General features: G+C 30.6%; 1 protein-coding gene across 1 annotated transcript in view; it reads right to left on the bottom strand.

Annotated features, from left to right (window-relative positions):
- LOC148276459 (myosin heavy chain 95F-like) overlaps window positions 1-16,187 on the bottom strand; it is an 84,566-nt gene extending 68,379 nt beyond the window's left edge. Inside the window, 1 exon segment of the mRNA XM_088234211.1 lies at window positions 16,081-16,187. The gene's annotated coding sequence lies outside the window, so the exon portion shown is untranslated.
- Window positions 16,188-20,796: the final 4,609 nt, after the last annotated feature.

Here is a 20,796-nt window from a genome sequence, read left to right as displayed (position 1 = left end):
ACTTAGACTTCCATATTCCCTTCTCAAAAATGTTTTCCCTTTCTGTTGCAACAAATTTAGATCTAAAAAATGTTTTTTTTTTTTTCATTGTCTTTTTCAATAAAATACTCACATTATTACAATATTAATACATTATAAAATGAAAACAAAGTATTAAAACATATTTTGTCCCGATAAATTATTAAATAATAGTTTGTCGTCGGGTGCTCAGACATTAGTTTGAATTAATACTCGTAATCAAATAAAATAGTGCAGAAACAATACTGTATACATATAAAATAATGAATATTTATTATTTTGTTTTTGATGCTTCGAAAAATATCATTAAGAAGATAGAAAAGAAAAATCTCAACAAAACCAGATGAAATGATGAAAATAAAAATAAAAATTTAGTAAGAAAAAAGAGAAAAGTTATACAATCAAAATGAAAGAATAGCCATTTACTTGAATATATTTTAAACAAAGGAAAAAATATACGAGTATATAAAATAGTGTGAGCTCATAAATGTAATCAAAACCAGACAAAAAATAAAACAAAGTAAATCTAAAATTTCCATTCATATCTACAGAAAAAAAAAAAATTAAAAGTACCTATTAAAATTAAGATCTAAAAAATGTAAATAAAATAAGAAAGTTCTATGATGAAATGTGCTCTAAAATAATATTTATATTTATTCGAACAGTATTTTTCACTACTGTACACTTTTTTTATAAAATTTAAACTGTCAGTATGTTAAATTACTTTACGAATATTCTATTTTTATTTCATATTTGACCTAGTATATTTATTTATTTATTTTAAATTTTAAAATAGAGCACTCATAAACATATTCTTATGTGTGCTCTGATAATAAAAATGTACATAAATATATTTCATCTATAGGTTGTTTAACACATATTTCTTAACCATTTGTTTGAATTTCGATAATTTTTTTTCTTCATTTTTTTTACCCATTTCATAATATTATTTTACTGCCCTATATAAAATTGAATTTTGTGACTTAATTTTTTACTAAATTGGAAAAATTATGATTTTTTGAAAATTATAGTTCGTGGTCAATTTTTGACTGATTTTTTTTATCGAATTTTGATAAAAAATAAATAAAGTTTTGTGTTTTGTTGAAAATTAATAATACTATACACAAATATCGTCGTACTTTACGTATACATTTATTTTTTAATATATTTAAACTTTTCTATTTTTTAAATGTTTTCCGGCATTTCTTCAAACAACTTTATTCACTTGTACATAAGGCAGTCAAGGGCTGTGATTACAAACGCTATCTTCATCGGTACATATCGAGACCGTAAAAGTAAAATAAACATTTATGTACAAAAATGTTTAGATTTTTTTTTACATATTTTTTATTTTTTTATTTATAGGTACAGTTTATCACACATACTCTTTTTGTAAACTTTGCCCAGCTAACAAGGGTATATACCGCGTTCCAAGCTAGGCAATTACATTTTAGTACAAGTTAAAAGAAAGTATACACATACACCATGTTTTTTTTTCATCTATTGATATATTTTACATGCCCCTTAATTTATTTAAAAATAAATTAAGATCCCACTTACTATTTAATGATGCACACACCTAAACATTTACTCCCACACTAATACACATAAACACACATCTACACTTACTCTCATACAAATACACATAAACACATTCTTTTGCTTTAACACAATTTAATAATATGTATGATTTTTATTTAGAAACTTCGCTGGTCTGTATTTTTTGTTTAAAAAAACTATATTTTTCGTAAATGTTATAAAATCATTGTCGACTGTTTGTTTCTTTAAAATAAATAAATAAATACACAATACACAAATACATATGTCCACGCGCATACACATACATACATACATGTATGAAAATTTAAAGTATCTTCGTCGGTAACCTGTAAATGAACATGTTTAGAAAAAAAATGCACACTTTTTCTATTTTTCACACAGAAAACTTAATTTTACTTTGTAGATAAAATTGAAGATATAACTTCCCATTGTAATACGGGCCTTAGGATTTTGATTACTTTTCCAGTTTTATATTTTTAGATCATCTCGTCGCATAGTTAGTTATGAAAGAACTCATTATTTTAATGTTTGGTTTGGAAACATTTCGTCACTATTACTTGAATTTGATTCTCTGAACAATTGCCATTGTGGGGACGTAAGTAAGGACTTCACTAAAATCAACAAATGGAAGAGTTGAAGAAATATGGATGTTTAAACATAGGCAAAATGGTGAATGTTACACAGTGTGTAAAGTGGCCATTTAAACCAGCCGATGACAGGTCATAAGCCCTGTAAATGCGACAATGCGTAGACTTCCATATTCCCTTATTTAAGGTATTCTCCATCATGTTGTTATTTGTTAAAAAAAAACTAATTGAAAAAAATTTAAAACAGCCAATGAAAGGTCATTATTTATTTTTATAAAGTATTAATATTTTAAATATGTGTGTATTTGATTGAATAAAGACTCTAAAACCAAGTCTAAAATATGTCTCCTAAATTCCAACTTATCTAGAACAAATTGTTCTAGGCACTGATTTTAAACTGAAGGGTTCTACCCCGGTTACATTTAAATGTTAGGCTACGGAGAGTATTTTTTCGACAGATTAAATTAAATTGAATTAATTTTATTCAAATAAAAATCATTGAAAGGAGGTCTTACTGTTTGAGCGCTGATTAGTGTAAATACGATGAGGTGTTTTCGGTTGTATTTCCCCCTAGGCAATATTATGTGTAGTATTGCGTTTGACAGCGTCACACCGTGTCGGCAGACAGGAGACACGCTCCAGCGGGCGTGGGGTCGGAAGTGCCGGTAGGAAGAACGAATCAAGAGAGGAAGTGGACAATACTGTATGCGCGACTGTCACGTCACGTTGCGTCGCGCGTCGTGTTGTGCTTTAGGCCCAAAGTATACAATAATAAATGGCAGAAATTCTGTATATAAATAAATAATAACAAACATCGAACCTGCTTACATACTATCTATACTTTAATATTACAAATACGTCGTTCGTCTGTTTGTGTGTGTTTCTTTCAAATCGCAACGGAGGGACTGATCAGCGTGATTTTGCATATTGCATAGGGATAGCTGAAGAGCTGACAATTAGTGTCACGTGTCACATTTCATCCAAAAAAAAACAAATTCCTCCGTAAAATTTTACATGAAAAAAATCCTTCATATTAAAACAGAATAACGACGTTATGTCGCCATAGACTAACGGATTATATTCGTTGTATTTTTGCATTGCGATAGTTGGAGGATCGGCAATCGATCAGGCTACTTTTTATCCCGAAAAAGTATATCGTTCTATCGGGAAAAAATTTATTGCTAAACAACAGACCTAAATTTCTCCCCAATACCACACGAGCGAAGCCACGGGTAAAAGCTAGTAAGTAATTTATATTACATAATAAGTTTCTGATTCGTATGAAACCACAATTTTTTTACAAACAAATTATAAGCTGAAGAAAGGATAAGGCGATTTCGCACACACCTATGTACATATCGCACCTGAGCGATAAGAATGTCACAAATCCAAAATTGACGTTTTTGAGTTAATTATAAAGAAATGTTCCTGGTTATATTTTCTATCCGCACAATTAACGGCACAATTAACGGCATAATTCTTAAAAATAATAATGTGGCCTTAAAAGCAAAAATGTCGATGTTATGCTATATTTTTTTCCTAAAAATATAAGAAATAATAATAGCATGATGATTGTGTCATTGTTATATCTAAAAACATTAAAAACTAGATGGCACTAGTCTTGTGGCTAGAATGCAAATTAATGTTAGTTTACCGATAGCGCTGATGTGTTTGTAACTGCTCTTCTATAAAAAAGAGGTTTTTGAGTTGTGCCACTGTTATTCCCGGGGTGCGATACATTCAGCGCGGAAAATGTATTATACATTAACTTTTTTACAATTTAAATTTAAATTACCCTTTTTTGCAAGCATTTTACGTGAAAAAACGTTATTTTCCCAAATAAATAAAATAAAATTTATATAAGTTTTAAAAATGTGCGAAATCATGAAATGATTCAATCGCCCTATCTTTTCCTTAGATTCCAACGTTAAAGGTAACCCTTTTTTTCATCATTAATACAATCACAAATTAGTAAAAATATTTCGTCAACAGATTCTATTGACATGTTACATAAAATATATCTCACTGAAACATTTTCAAATATTAGACAAAAACATTTTTTAAATTTATGTTGCACAGATCCACGAAAATTAATCGCTAATAAATAAAAATAAAAAAGGAATAAAAAATAAACGATTGAGCGATTTGAATATTTCGCACATGTGCGAGATTATTCGTTCAAAACATTTGAGAAATTTTCAACAGATTGCCTTACTTTTTTTCTTAGATTCAAAGGTTATTTAAAATTCGCATGATTGAGCGATTTAATAATTTCGCCCATGTCTAAGATGCTTCAAGTAAGCCTAAACAATATTAACGTAAGTGGATCTTAATAAAAATATTTGTAATTTAGTACCAACTATCAACTTGATGTTCCAATCAAGATATTATTTAGATATACATGTCAGGAATACAGGTAAAATAATTCAAATGTGTCATGTAAGCACATATTGTGTCGATACCAAAATAATCGCTAATCAGGTGTGGTAAGTTGGTATGTGGAGACTCATTTGCATCCATTTGTTCAAACAACTCAGTATTTTCATTTCGAAATTAGTCAATTATGTTTTGTGGAAAACGAAGTGAAAAGTACGTAATGAGAAGCGGTGAAAATGTAACTCGACAAATGGAAAATTAGTTTGAATTGTAATTTTTGATTGTTTAGCAAAAATTGTGTAATGCTGATAAATTTACAAAAAAGTACCGAATAAATTTTACCAAGATACATAAATTTAAGGATTTAAATAAATTTGAACATCATTAGGTTTCATGTTTAACTTTTTGGACTTGCATTCATAACAATCATAACTCGCATTAATTAAAAAAATATCATTTAAAAGAAACAATCCGCTTCCGGCACTGGATAGTTTCATTAGATAATAAATATTGGGTTTAAAGAGCGCTAGATTTAAATGAATTTGAAGAGGCACCTGATATTCTCAACGACAGTTGCTCAATTACAGATCTTTATCGACGTGGTTAAAAAGTCTTTAAGCAAGTTGAATGATCACGATGAACATGATAAATTTATCGTGATCACGTGGCCAAACGTCAGGTGACCGCGATATAGCGCATGGTAAATTGTTCACATACAATTACAACTTCATATAATAACACAAATTGAGTTTACTTTACTTACAGTTTCAGAGTATTTTCCATCTTGAATTGAAACAATAATTCAAAAATCCCAAATAATATTAAAATACACAAACCGGAGAATATTCCACTTATTCAAGTATGGCCAAAGAACACTTCACTTATAATTACTAAAATTTTCAATAAGATTAATTCAATAAGATTTCAAACAGATCTTAAAAGAAAATATTGAAGAATCTTTTAAGAAAAAAATATTAAATGGCTTATATGTAACAAGGCTTTATATTGATTATTATTTTATGTTAACAGTCATCTATTTAATTTTTTGTAAATAAATTTTTTGAAAAAATACGTATGCTTTTAGTTCTTAATAATGTTTATATTACTTTTTAAATTCATATTATTTCTCTAACGTTTTTCTTTGTAAAGGAAAAAATAAGAAACCTGCTGACAAGCCGGTTTCGCGGTTTAGTGAGTTTCATTATTTTTCCTTTTATTTGTTTTCGGGTTCATGTTTACCTTTTTAAATAAAAATAAATACAAATATATATACATATACTTATTTTGAATGATGACATTTAATATAAAGTATTGCCATGCAATAAGCTAAAATGTGGCAATATTTAAAAAAAGGGAATAATCCCGATCGATAAACTTTAATTAATGTTCCGTCGGAATCACTAAAACGATAAACGATCACCGCGAGAAACTTTTATCACGTCGATAAATATTTGTGATTGGAGCAACAGGGCCGCGATTATGAACGGCTATCTTCATCGGTATATACTGAGACGGTATAAACTAATATCGATATTTATGTACGAAAGTGTGTATGTTTGGATAAAAATTCAAAGTATCTTCGTCGGTAATTGAACATCTATAGAAAAAAAATTGTAAACATATTCAATTTTTTATGCAGAAAACTTAATTTTACTTTAAACGTATCTATTCTTTATAGACATTTTAAGGGTAATCTCCTCAACAGAATCTCTCCTTTTTCCAATGTTATCCTAATATTTTCTTATCTTTTCCATCCCTCTTAACGCTTTGAGAACGAAATCATTATTATTTAATGTTTATATTTGAAGCACTAACTTTGTGGTTATTCATTACAATAAAATAAATAAAATAACTTTGTTTTTAACCACTAACTTTTTTTTTCTCCACCGACCGGTTTCAAAGCAAACAAGCTTCTTCGTCAAGATTTACGTAACTAATGAATTAATTCCTATTTTATTTTTATCATGTTTACTAAATACTACACGTGGACCCAATAAATCAAGTCTTTTTTTCCTTACATGGGTGGTAATTTGATATCAATATTTTCGATGGTAGACAGGAGAGGACTTAAAGAAATATTGTTTATTTGGTTATTAATTATTTTTTTTCTTATTATCAATATTTTTAATTAAAAAAAAGTTAGTGGTTAAAAACAAAGTTGTTTTATTTATTTAATGAAATCATTATTATTTCATTTAACTCTATCGTATGATATTCTTTGAATATTACTATATACTCGTACATATATATATTTTTTTAATCTGTTCATTAGTATTTCTACAAAAAGTATTATATATTCGTGAAAAACTTTAATTGGACTCATACACTTTATTATAAAATGAATTGTTTATAAATTTACTGTTGTTTTTGCAAATAAATAAAAATAAAAAATAAATTTAAAAAAAAAAGAAAAAATTTAAGATAAATTTTAACTTCACATCAGAATACGTACCTTAGTGTGTATTCAGTTCCAAGCTTACTTCGATTTAAATATATACATCTTATTACAATTTGATTCATGGGAATAACTAGAATAGGTTTGAGAATTTATACCAAAATTACAATTACAAGTCTAAAGACCGAAATCGGTATTTTTATAAGGTCCCACCAAACCACGACGCACAGCGAACAGCACAGACAACAAATGAAATTAAATGTGAGAGGTGAAAAGGGTTATTTAGGTGAAATTTTTAATTACCTAATTTATGAAACTGTGTACTTACACAACATATTTACACCTCCATAACTCTGCATCAGATTAATCCTAACTACGCTGGTTAAGGCATGTCATAAATGAATAATATTTTTAGGTATATTAAAGACTTCCCAAAACAAAAACACAACCATATGTAGGTAACAGGTAGAATTATGACACTTAACCCATGCCCAACGCGAATGTAGTCATTCTTTAATCGCCAGCCGTCTTTCGACCACCGAACTTAAATTATGTATCTAAAATAGTACCTATCTAGATTCTAAATATGCATACTGTCTCAATTAAAAAATAAGTGCGTTAAATAATATTAAAATTATGTATGAAAATAGTAATATTTGTCATTTTTATAACCTAAAAATTATATTTTTCATTTATATTTTAATGTTTAAGAAACTTACCACAACCGCTCACAAAAAGTATGTCATTTATATCAGATTCATCCAAAGTTCTTGGAAATTATGAATAATTAAGCATTTTACTAATTTTTATCAGTATCCGGTAATGTTTTTTTAATTTTCAACACAGTTTTACACTTAGTTAATTTTTCATCAGTTATTTGCGCAAGTGCAGATCTAAGATTGCCATTAATGATATTTAAGGTGGAAACGATCCAAGCCTCAAATAGATAAGAGATAAAATACTTTTACCGGCGATATAATATATCATATTATGAATCACAAGAATTTCAAATACAATCAAGAATTAATCAAATTCCATACTAATTATAGTCGTGAAATAGTAGATATCATATTGCAAGGAAAAGTTGGAGGAAAACGCAGTGTAGAGAGTAGACAATATCTTCAAGCTAAAAATTTAAGAGTGTTTCCAGTGTAGCTTCAAATCCTTATTGCCATCAAAAATTTCCAACGATAGATTATGGCCAACTTCAAACATTAATTATAGCTAACCTCCATCGTGGATCGGCACCATAAGATCTACGAACCTCAAACAAGGCACAAATGCTGTTTCTGCAGAGACCTGTAACTTTTTTTCGGATGATTTTCCATTCTTCATGTCCCTCCCTTAACTGGTACCTAAAGCTTAAGACTGATCGCCTTACCTTCTTGTAACAGATGATCGAGATACTTTGCACTTACTTTACCAATACAGTGCCCTGCGCTCAATCAGATGGGAATAAAGATATGATAATAATGATTACGTCTACGATGCGTAATTGTAAAAATAAGTATGTATAGTATACAACAAAGTTGAAATATTTATATGTAAGTTTAGAGCTAGTGTTTTACAAAACAAATTCATTCTGGGTGCTATCTTGAATCTTCTCTACCCCCTAGAGAGTGATTAATTCGGGATTTTTAACTTTTTCATGCGTTTACACTTGCTTCATATATGACCACACTGGTGATTAAACGTCAAGCAAATATGAACACGTGAAATCAAACATGATGATTTTCATTTAGAACATTATTGCGACCTTATGCATTACCCAAAACACTTGAGGTAGAATTAATCAAACGGTATTCGTTTTTTTCCCTTTTCTAAACAATTTTATACATCATTTAACGTTTAATCATCAGTGTGTCACTATATGGAGCAGTATTGAAATCAATAGTGATGTTTTATTAAAAGCCTCTGCTCATCTAATAATTATGGTCCTGGTGGTATTCCATCCTTCATTATTATGAACTGTGCAGATGAACTCTCTACTCCACTTACATTATATCTTACCTTTATAGCTTATCCTTTACATAAGGCACTTCCCCCAAGCAAGGGTGGAAAATCCTTTACTACCCCTGTTCACAAAGGTGATGCAGAAAATTGTGTGTGCAAGCAAGTGTGATGCAGAAAATTATGGACCAATTTCAGTTTTCAGTAAAACTCACACCTTCTGTTGCTACCATTATTACAACACAGCAACATGATTTTAATAAGAGTAGGTCAGTCGAATCTGATTTTCTTAAATTCACCAATTTTATTACTGATTCCTTTTGCAAAAAATCTCAAATTGACGCCTATAAACTAATTTTCAAAAGGCATTTGATAAAATTAACCATAACATCTCGCTTCATAAACTAGAGTGTTATGGAATTCGTGCCGATCTTTTAAGATGGTTGAATTCCTACGTAACAAATAGATCCCAAGCAGTAGCTATAAATGGTGTCTTATCTTGTTTCAAATACTGCGGCTCTGGTGTTCCGCAAGGTTCTCGTTTAGGTCCCATTTTATTTTCTCAATATCAATAAAATAAACCATCATCGTTCCCATTCCGCATCTAATGGTGCATAGGGCACTGCATTGGTACAACAATCGCAGAGTATCTTGATCTTTTTTGTTAAATGAAGGTAAGATGATCGGTCTTACGCTTCAGGTACTAGTCCAGGGACTACGAAATATTGAGTGAAAACACTTGTTTTTAAAAAAAATATTTCATATCAACCATGTCGGGAATCGAACCCGAGACCTCTTGCATGGTAAGCAAACGCGCTGACTATTAGACCACGAGGCCGATTATGATATAAATCAGTGCTTCAAATTTTCTCAATTTCTACTTTTTGCTGATTATCTAAAGATTTTTGCCAATGTTAGGGATATATCGCACTTCGTAAAATCCAACTAGATCTAAATCGTCTAATCGATTACTGTAATAAAAATCTATTGCATATTAATACCTCAAAATGTCATTCAATGACATTTACTAAAAGTAATGATTTCATTACTCACAATTATACGATCAAAGATAATTCCATATCACGGTGCAGCGAGATTTGAGACTTTGGGAATTATTCTTGATAGTAGATTGCTGTTAGAGTCTCACACAAATTCTATCGTTGTAAAAGCTTACCAAATGCTCCGCTTCATTTTAGGAATTTTCAAACCCTTTAAAAACTTATACATTAAAAACTCCATACGTACGCAGTAACTTGAAGTTTGCATCAGTTGTGTGGAGCTTACAATAATAATAATAATAAATCTTTATTAACCAATACCTAACATACGTTGAAAGGATTGAAAATGTTTAACGGATTTTTTTTTAAATACCTAGATTATAAAAAGAATAAAACCAATCTACCAAACAAAATGGATTTTTCACCCTTAAAAATAGACGCACTTTATCTTAATTATGTATATTTATAAAAATTATTAAATAATAAAGTAGACTCTTTAAACGTACTCTCCAAAATTAATTTTAATGTTCCCTTTCGCGTGAAAAGAAATAAATATTTATTTCATCTGCCAGTCTGAAGCACTAACTGTGCACAACACTCTTTCCTCTTTCTTTCTTGTTTATTTTTTTTTTCATTTATTGATATATTTAACATGCCCCTTAATTAATTAAAAAATAATTTAAGGCTCACTCCCACTTGCTTTTTAATGATGCACACGCTTACACAGACCTGACCACTACTCTCATACAAATACACACAAACAAACCCTTTTATATGTACGCACGCACACAAGAAATACGTTTTTTCTGGACCCGTCATATTACACAAGAAGGTCCATTTCACACCGAGGCGAAAATCCACACGGCACGATAAAATTAATAATGTTATTATGGGTGGATTTATGTTTTTATATTATAACTATTTATTTATTTGATGACAGGCAAAATCCATTACCAGTACACCACGAGGCTGACTAATCTCCACCCGATTTCTTTTTGCATGATTTTTACTTTAAAGTGGCCGATAAATAAATTTGTTTAAAATACAAAACAACATAATAAATGTAAACAAACTTTAATTTTACCGTGTCGTGTGGATTTGGACGATACGCGTGAAATGGGACAAAAACGGTAAAAATGTTGTTAGTATGACCGACGCAAAAAAACAACGATTAATTATAAATATTCCAATAAAAGGATAGAAAATTCCAATCGAATACTTCTATACACATCATCAATTATCTCTTACAGTCCTATTGTGATCGGCAGCCGGAGATCTCAACTCTCAGTACGATGATAAAATTTGGTTTTGTACCTACAACTATGTACACATCAACAGTTAAATAAATAAGCTATTTTATTGCGGTTACAGAATAATAAAGCTGAGGCAGGTAAGGTTGTAGATAATAATAGATAAATGTACGAATCGTCCTAAAATAGTTTGGTAATGCCTCGCACTAGCACGCGATAAGACAACGGACAATGCCCATGATAAAGTGAATGAAGTCGTTCTGAGGTACGATTGTTCTTATCGAGGAAAAATAAAATATTAAGATAATATATACAGGTGATTCATTATAATCACCGCCTCAATATGTCGCATCTACAGTTTGCCTAATTGAAATTTCAACAGTACAGGCGATATTATTCACGCGACTGATCAAATTACTCAGGTCCGAATTGGTCAACAAACTCTTTAGTACATTTCATACCATTGCAAAAATCCACACGACGCGACAATATAATGCGACGTCGGTCTATTCTTACTCTTTGAGGTGGGGGTCAGTGCTATACAAGCTCCTAACGTCACTGCGACCAGTAAAGATCTATTGTGTCGAATCCCCGTGAATAGTTTTTGCCCTCCAAGCTCAGATCTTTAAAGAGCCTGGCTACTGTGTGAAAGGCAAGAGTTCCCATTTAGCTAAATCTTCCCTTCCAAACCCAAGTCCGTAAAGTAACGGGCATTTAGGTAGGGTGCGAGCTGCTAAACATCCTCAGGTTTAACCAGTGGTCTCCCGAGGATGAGACTTCTTTTATGATGTAAATCATCACATTCACATATAATGCGTGAAAATGTTTCCTCATCTGCATTGCAGAACTTACATATAGAAATTTCGGAAACGTTTATTTTAGCAAGGTGTTCGTTAAATCTGCAATGCCCTGTAAGGTCATGTCTACTCGGTAAACCGAGACGGTATACTTAACTTCTGTACTATCTCTATCTACCTCGGTATGTTCTACCGACTTGTCGTCTCATGATCGAATCCAACCAATGAATGACCCCGAAAATTCTGCGTACCTTACTTAATTAAATTTATAATCGACAATTACCAAGATGGTATGCTCAACGATCGTCTGTATTTATCTACTGAGCAAAGAAGATAGTAAAACAGATGGAAACAATATAATAACTGATTATTTTTTTTATATTGGCAACATTTCTTCGCTCAGATGTTCTTATATGTTAATAGGGCAGAATCTAGCCACATTATCTGTGCATTAGGCGTTTGTTTTCAAAACTGACAATTATGTCGAAATTTAATTCAGACTTCAAAATGTACGTATTTTTCTCTCGTATCCTTAATAGCCTTTTAAGAAAAAAAAATGCCAACCTCAGAACGATTAAAAAAATAAGTAAGTCCTAACTAAGGGAAAATTGCTCGGTGGAATAAAATTTTTGTCACTTTTAATGCGTAGATATGCGTATCGAGGGGTACTAGACCCGTCGGTACAAATCGGTGTACTTACATCAAAAATTGAAGGTGGGGGGGGGATCGATAGTGTATCTTCGTAATCGCTCGAGAGAATTTATCTATACCGTCATGGTGAAGGTATGACGTCCTTATCCATCATAATCGCGGCCCAGGTGATCCGGATTCCAAGGTATATGAACTCTCGCGTTTTTCAGTGCTGCTCCTAACATTACTACATTTATTTGCTGCTCATTGCGGGCCACTCAAATGTATTTTAGTGATTGATTTTTATGTTAACTAATGCCAGTAAATATGAGTATATAACCACTTACCGGCATTTTATGTCTACCGGTTTCGAGACGGGCCCGTATCTTCGTCAGGACACTCACTACACCAAGATGCAAATACTAATATACACTTCCATCTTTACCATCACCGTAGTATATACAGGGTATTTTTTAAACCATGTCACATCCGAAACCACGATGATCAGTATGGGAAAGAAGACATATTGGCACAAAAAAATATTTTTTTAGAACGAATAAAATTTACAAAAATAAAATATTTATAAAAACAAATGGTTGCTTACTTCTGCAAGGTAGAAGCGAGGAGAGGGAAGGGGGAGTTTGATACACCGTCGACCACATGGTCACGCACCCCTCGCTTCTCCCCTGCAGAAGTAAGCAACCATTTGTTTTTTAAATATTTTATTTTTTTTAAATTCTGCGTTCTGAATATTTTTTTTAATGTGATAATATGTCTTCTTGTTACTGATCATCGTGGTTTCGGATGTGACAGGGTTTTATAGAACAGCCTGTATAGTATTTACGAGAAAATACATAAATTACAAGCAGAGTTAAAGGGGATGTAAACACCACCGTGTCTGAACATGCACTAAAAAATTAGGTCAATAAAGTGTGTTGGAGAATGGGTAGGCGTGATGATTGTTGTCGTTAGTTTACCTGGCTATAGGAATTAGCCCACAATAAAAGGTAGTGTATCATGACGAAAGCAAAACGGTAATCATTTATCAAGCGAAACTTTTAAAGAAATATAAGTTTAAAAATGGAATAATAAGTATTGTTAAATAAACCATTCATTTTTAAATGAAAGCAGCTTTTCCAGCGAAAAAATATGGCGATCCAATTGGAAAGAAACGGGTGCCTATAGTGCGATAATTGTAGCTAACATAAAATATACTTTTAAAAAAGACGGAAACCTATATAATTGCAGTGCCCTATGCACAATTGGTTTTGGAACAAATATACTAAATCGAACCTGTAAACGCTAGACGGGTTCGTAACACCATTACAGAAGGAGGTTTTATCATAAATCAACTATATTTTGAGTAGGCAGACATGGCTGGATTTCACTTCTAAGATTGAAATTTATTGCAACAGAGAGAGAAAACATTTCTTAGAAGAGAATTTGGAATTCTAGGAATTTACAGGGCTTTTGACCTGTCATTGGCTGGCTTAAGTGGCCACTTTACACACTATAACATTTACCATTCTACCTATGTTTAAACAGAGTTAAGGAAATGTGGATAGTTAAACCAGCCAAAGACAGATCATAAGCCTTGTACGATAATTTAATATACATAAAAAATTGGTTGTATGTTTATTTCTGATAGATTTAAAATAAAAATTATTTCGGCATAAAACACGTGGAAAATGGCGACTAAAGATTTGTGGTAATCCTTGGTTGAATTTTTATATTATCTTGTACTCCACATTAATGTGACTTATTTCTTATTTTTGTTTCAAACTAAGAAGACGTTTCAATGTCTAAAAAGGCAGAAAGGAGTAGCGTTGATTGACATTCCATTATTATACACAGCTTACTCTAAGCAATAAAATATTATTAGTTCACCAATTCGTTTCCTTTCTGTTGCAAAGAATTTCAATTTATCACAAATACCCAATACTCTCTTTGCTTTGTTAGTTTGTATAAACGAGATATTTTATTAATATTTAAAGCATTAACTTTATCGTTAAACATTTTACTAAATGCTGTTAAATATTTGTATGTAACCACTTACCGACTTTTCTATGTCTACCGGTTTCGAGACGTACCCGTCTCTTGGGGAAGTAAGGAAGGGTAAGTGGTTATATACAAATATTTAATAACATTTGGTAAACTAGATATTTTTGTAAATTTATATATGAAGCACTAACTTAACTAAGCTTGTTTAGCTTTGAAACCGGTCGGTGGATTTTTTTTTTTAAATAGTGGTTAAAAACAAAAAAACAGTAGTTTTATATATTTTATTTAGATATTTTTGTTTTATAAATAATATTTTGAGTTTGTCCAAATTTTTGTAAACAAGATCCAGATTCAACAACCTTGGGAGTAATTATACAGCAGGGATGAAGAACATTTTACAAAATTAAATATAGAAGTCTAGGCAGTTACAGGGATAATGACCTGTCATTGGTAGTATTTTCAGGCGTTGCCTAGTATGTAGGTGAAATAACTCCGTCAGAATCTCACCCGCATCAATAAAGGCGCCCCGCATCAACTTTTACTTCACGAATATCAACAGATGGAAGAATTGAAAGAATATAGATGTTCAAACATATTTAGAATGGTGAATGTTACACCATATGTAAATTGATCACTTAAACAAGCCAATAGCAGGACATAATCCATGTAAATGCCTAGGTTTTTATATTCCATTCTATAAAATGTTCTTTATCTCTGTTATAGTATTTTTTTTATTTATTTTTTATATTTGTTTCAAGGACCTTTTCATCGGGAAATTCGTAATTAAAAAATGATATAATGTATTATAAGAAGAAAAATATTTTGATATCAAAAATACCTACTTATATAACTTTTTGAGCTTTTCTGATATTTCGTTAAATAAATTTGAATGACTTTTTTTTAGGAAACGAGTTCACTTATAATACAGGAAATATAAGAAAAGTTTACATTTTCCACGGTAACCTTGTACTTCGCCGACTTTTTTTTAAGAAAGATAAGTTTTGTCGGCAGATAATGGATAAAACTTTACGATTCTGATAAGATTTCTTAAGTAAAGCTAGGGTTTCCTAGGACAGCGGTGCCCGTATTTTAACGGCCGTAGTGAACGGTGATGCAGTGGACAGCCGTCGTAAAGGTGACTAGAGTGTGGTTTTCTAGGAAAACGGTGTTATCAACACCATTTAACACCGTTTTCCTAGGAAACCACTCTCTAATCACCTTTGCGACGGCTGTCCACTGCATCACCGTTCACTACGGCCGTTAAAATACGGGCACCGCTGTCCTAGGAAACCCTAGCTTGAGTGCCCAATTAGATTTTCCACAAGGTTTTATAGTTATCTCAAAATCTAAAACATCCAATTTTTATAAATCCATAATCAAATAAATACTTCAAAAAACTAATTGAACAGTTAGAACCCGGTACAACAAAAAATCGATTAGTTAAATCAATCAATAATCAATAGAACTTTTTAAGTGTTTTATCAAAGTATTACTGGAAAAGTTTCAAAGTAAACTTACCTTATCAAATTAAAAATGTTCGACAGCAGGTGTCAAAAAAAAAAAAAACAACAAAACAGTTTGAAACTTCACCGACAACACACCCGGCCAACAAACCTTACCAAACTGAAGTCGGCGACATACAATTTGTACAAGTTATACGAGAGACTAGAACTTCTCCATATCTCTAGAATTTTAATAATGAACATAAAATGTATTATATTTTTTAGTTCTCATTATATTTATTTTTTAAATTCATTTACGAGGAAGACACTTTGAGAAAAATAGTAATGGTAAAACAAAGCAGTTTACGCATTTGCCTCCCATTCATCTGATCCTGGGTTCGATTTTCGACAAAGTCGACATGAAAGATGTTTATTTAAAGAGTTCAGTTCCAATTGAATTGTGCCTAAAATTAATTTATCGTTTATAAATATTTCAAGAAAAATTAAATCCCACTGAGTAGAAAATATGGAAGTATGTGCGTTTACGTATTTTTTTGCATTTACATTTAGGTTTCTGAACTGATTCAAGTTATCTATTTGGGTATTTTGTTTCAAATTATTAAATTTGCTAGTTTATAGTGGAATTGTTTATACATATATAGCTGATATTTTATGAAATTATTTCATCTAAAAAGGGATACCAGAAAAAACTAATGTGTTCAAATTATATAAACAATATTTTAACTAAATCCCATCCCTTTTAAAACGAGCACTGGATTTAGCACTCCACGGAGTTTACCTAAATCTATATATATTTTAACAGAGATAAAGAAACTATTTGAGAATTACACTACTGTTATTCATTTAAAAAAAGAGTCAACATCTTGCTTCCGTATATTTATACTGTGCATTTATTTATTTGTTTTATTCGTTAACGCCCAAGGGGTATTTACAAAAAAGTACAATTATGCTCACATGCTTAAAAATACAACACAAAATGTACTGAAAAAAAATGTTAAATTAGTTTAAAAAGTTGGAAAGTTCAAAAAATTAGAAAAGATAAAATATCAAAGCAATACCATGTGAAACAAAAAAAAATTAAGGTAATGATAAAAAAAACAGTAAGTTTATTAACAAAAAAGGCAAAGATATAAGTCAATGAAATAAATTCTCTGAAGCACACAAGATAAATAAAATATTTCAAAAAGTAAATAAAATAAACTAGATGTTATAACAGTTACAGAGGGGAAAAGAAGTAAAAGAACAAAAATTATAAAGAAAACATTTACGAGTACATTCATGGCAAGTTTTCAAATATTTAACCATTATCAATGCAGTGAGATATAGAATATTGAGAATAAAGAAAAGTAGATACATCCGATTTAGCGTCAATAATGTTTATGCTTCTGGGTTGATATTTCAAACGCTCTCGCGGTCATCTATAAAGCTTTTAGCGGGATAAGTGTTTTTCACGGCTGCGAGAGCGGTCCAAAATAGCACTGCTGGTTTAAAAACAGATAACTTTTATAATTATAACAGAAACTTAAATATATTGGGATAGAAGGAAAAGCTCTATTATGGCTAAAAAGCTATATGACATGTCGCACCCAAAGAGTAAAAATTCTTAACATCTTAAGTGAAATTGAATTAATAAATTTTGGTATACCCCAAGGCACCGTACTAGGCCCCTTGTTGTTTATTATATATGTCAATGAAATTTTTAAATTAAAATTAAATGGGAAAATAATATCTTATGCTGACGACACTGTCCTAATTATAAATGAACTTAATTGGGAAGAAGTAAAGAACAATGCCAACGAGGGCATCAATTTATTAAAAAAATGGTTTCATAGTAATTTATTAACACTAAACAGTGAAAAAACTTTCTTTCTACCCTTTTCCATTAACCAATTTGATCTCCCAGTAAATTTCAATATCACGATCCATAATCAAAATGACAATATTAATCATTCTTGCCCCCAATTATACTCGACAATTAAAAAAGTGGATAATATTAAGTACCTAGGCATTATTATTGATAGTAATTTGAAGTGGAAAGTACAAATAGCCACTATGGTCAAAAGAATTAGGAAACTTATTTATGTATTCATTGGACTAAGAAATATTTATAAATCTCTAAAACTTATAAAAACAGTCTATAATGCTTTAATACAGTCAATTCTGCAGTATGGAATTATAGGCTGGGGAGGAGCTTATAGGACAAACTTAAAATCACTCTCTATTATTCAAAAAAAGATTGCAAAAACAATTCTTAAAGAGCCCAGAACTTACCCATCAAAACTAGTATTCGAAGAACTTAATATACCAACAATTGAAGAAATTTTTAATAAAGCCTCTATCTTACAAACTTTTAAAGAAAAAACAATTGAAGTGCAAAATTCAAGTGACTCTAGATTTTCTATAATTTAATTTTGCACAGATGTAAAACAGCAGCAGCGTTAAACCATTATACGTACATAGGTAAAAAAAACTTTAATAAACTTCCGGAAAACTTAAAATTTATAAAAAAATATCAAACTTTTAAAACTAAAATTAAAAAACATTTAAGACTCACCCCTTCCTAGACTTCATACCAAAGAATGTTTATTTTTTATTTTTAATTTACCTTGTTTATTTTTAATTTTAATTTTAATTTACTTTGTTTTAATTTACTTTGTTTATAAAAAAAAAATAAAAAAAATGTGAAACGAACTCCCTCTCTAAACACAAGTATCTACTTTATTAGAGAGGTAGAAACGTTATATATAAGATGTTCTGTATACTTACCTATTTTGCATTTCAAAAATGTATTTTGTAAAAAAAAAAATATTCAATAAAAAAAAAATAAAAAAAATATTAACAACGACTGTATCATTATAACTATGACAGTAATGAAATAGTAAAACGATATAAATATTTGTTAATTAAACCGAAAAATGTTCTTTTCCGCACATAAAAAAATAAAATGCTGTGCTTTCACACTAACTTATAGATCACGCAGACATGGTATAGAGTCTTAGCTTATAACTTTAGAGTAAAGATGTATATACTCTAAGTTTATAACCGAGTTACACAGTTTAAACCCGCGCTGTGCCAGCGGATGTCCTGCAAGACATCGGACCCTCCTTTTTCCCTCCATTCATCCCAAAACTCATTGGTAAAACATATTTTGAAGGCATTAAATAAAGGTTTTGTGATAATTATTACAGCGATTTTATCACGCCCAACCGATTTCACACTCAATGATCAAATTTTTTTCCCCTCAAGTTGAAGTTCGTAAATTTAAAGTACTATTAACTTTTGAATTTTTTTTCCTGTGCAAATATGCCAAGGCTACCCGATTACAAAAACTCATTCGAGCAGCTTTTTTGTTCGGCATCGAGCAATTATTTATGTTTGCATATGTTGGCATGATAAAAAATACGTAATTTTAGTCTTTAAATGTGATGCAATATATGATATATGGTGAAAAAAATTTCTTCTTTTACAATTAGGAATAAGTTATGACAAATTATTTGTTAATATATTATTGATACACTTCGATTTGTGTATTTTTTAAATTGATTTCCAGATTCAAAATTATCTTTTGTTTGCTCTGAAAATCGGTAGCTACTGAAAAATAAATCAGTTAATTTCATTAGATTCAGATTAATTTTTAATCCAAGTGGGGAGAGGCAAAATCCCCTCAACAACGGTATTGGGAGTAGAGATGCAAGGCGGTAAAATTACCGCGGTATTTTACGAGAATTTTACCAGATTTTGGTAAAATCACAAACTTAAGGTTTTACTAAGGACCCTATGTCCACCGATCCTGTTAAGTTTCAAAACATAATAACCCTTTTTATGAAAAAAAGTTTAAAAAGTACATACCGAATGACCTTGAACGTCCCATACTTCTAATAAATCTCGACAACCACCAGATGGATCTAAACCTGGTTTTTGCAGTCATGTAAAGAGTCTTAAAACAAAGCTACCCGTATTTGTTATATCTTTGAAAAATAAAAATTAGTTCGTCAAATTCGTTTCTTACCGAAAAATACGGTAAAATACCGTAAATTACGGTATTTTACCACGACTTTTGGTAAAATTACGTAATTTTGCATCTCAAGTTGGGAGAGAGGGTCGTGCTTTGGACAAATTTGAATAGTATGTAGCCGTTCGTGAATGTTGCGAGATAAAAAAATGTTAATCTAAAGTCTAAACTAAAGTGTCAACAACTACCAACTCATAGTTCTACATTATCTCTGTACCAACTGTCAGATTGTCAGTTTTAAAATTACGAGTCGAGTCAAAATGCAACTGTCAGCTGTCAGTGAATTTAAATATTATTATTTGCATTAATATACAAAAAATACGATTGTGTGATTAAAATATGCTCAGCGTATTATATTATTTTAGCATTTTAACTACTTCATACTCCTGTTGCTAGTGCCCGGCCAATGCTAGTCTATAATTTGATAAATAGTGAAATTCAAAGAATCTTTTTCTCTGAAAACCTGCAATGAAGGCCGAAGATCTCTCCGCATAAACCTTAACGGTAATATCCTAACCTACTTATGAATGGTCTGTTTGGGTAGGTACCGCATTTTACGGATTTAATTCATTTTCACATTTTCTCTATAATATTATAATATTACTTCATATTGTAATTATGGTACTCAGTTATGTTATGACAGTTATCCTCAACCCAAAATACCAGGCAATTGTTAAGTTAGTGAAAACGGTGGATTATAGAACATGCATACAAAATATGCAGACGTTTTCAAACAGATATTTCATAAAAATTATATTT

Source organism: Micrasema longulum, unplaced genomic scaffold (genome assembly GCF_059751315.1).
Source record: "Micrasema longulum isolate JH-2025_06_02 unplaced genomic scaffold, ASM5975131v1 h1tg001215l, whole genome shotgun sequence".
In the NCBI taxonomy this organism is placed as follows: Eukaryota; Metazoa; Arthropoda; class Insecta; order Trichoptera; family Brachycentridae; genus Micrasema; species Micrasema longulum.
The sequence above is the reverse complement of the archived record's forward strand: the minus strand, read 5'-3'. Positions and strand labels throughout refer to the sequence as shown.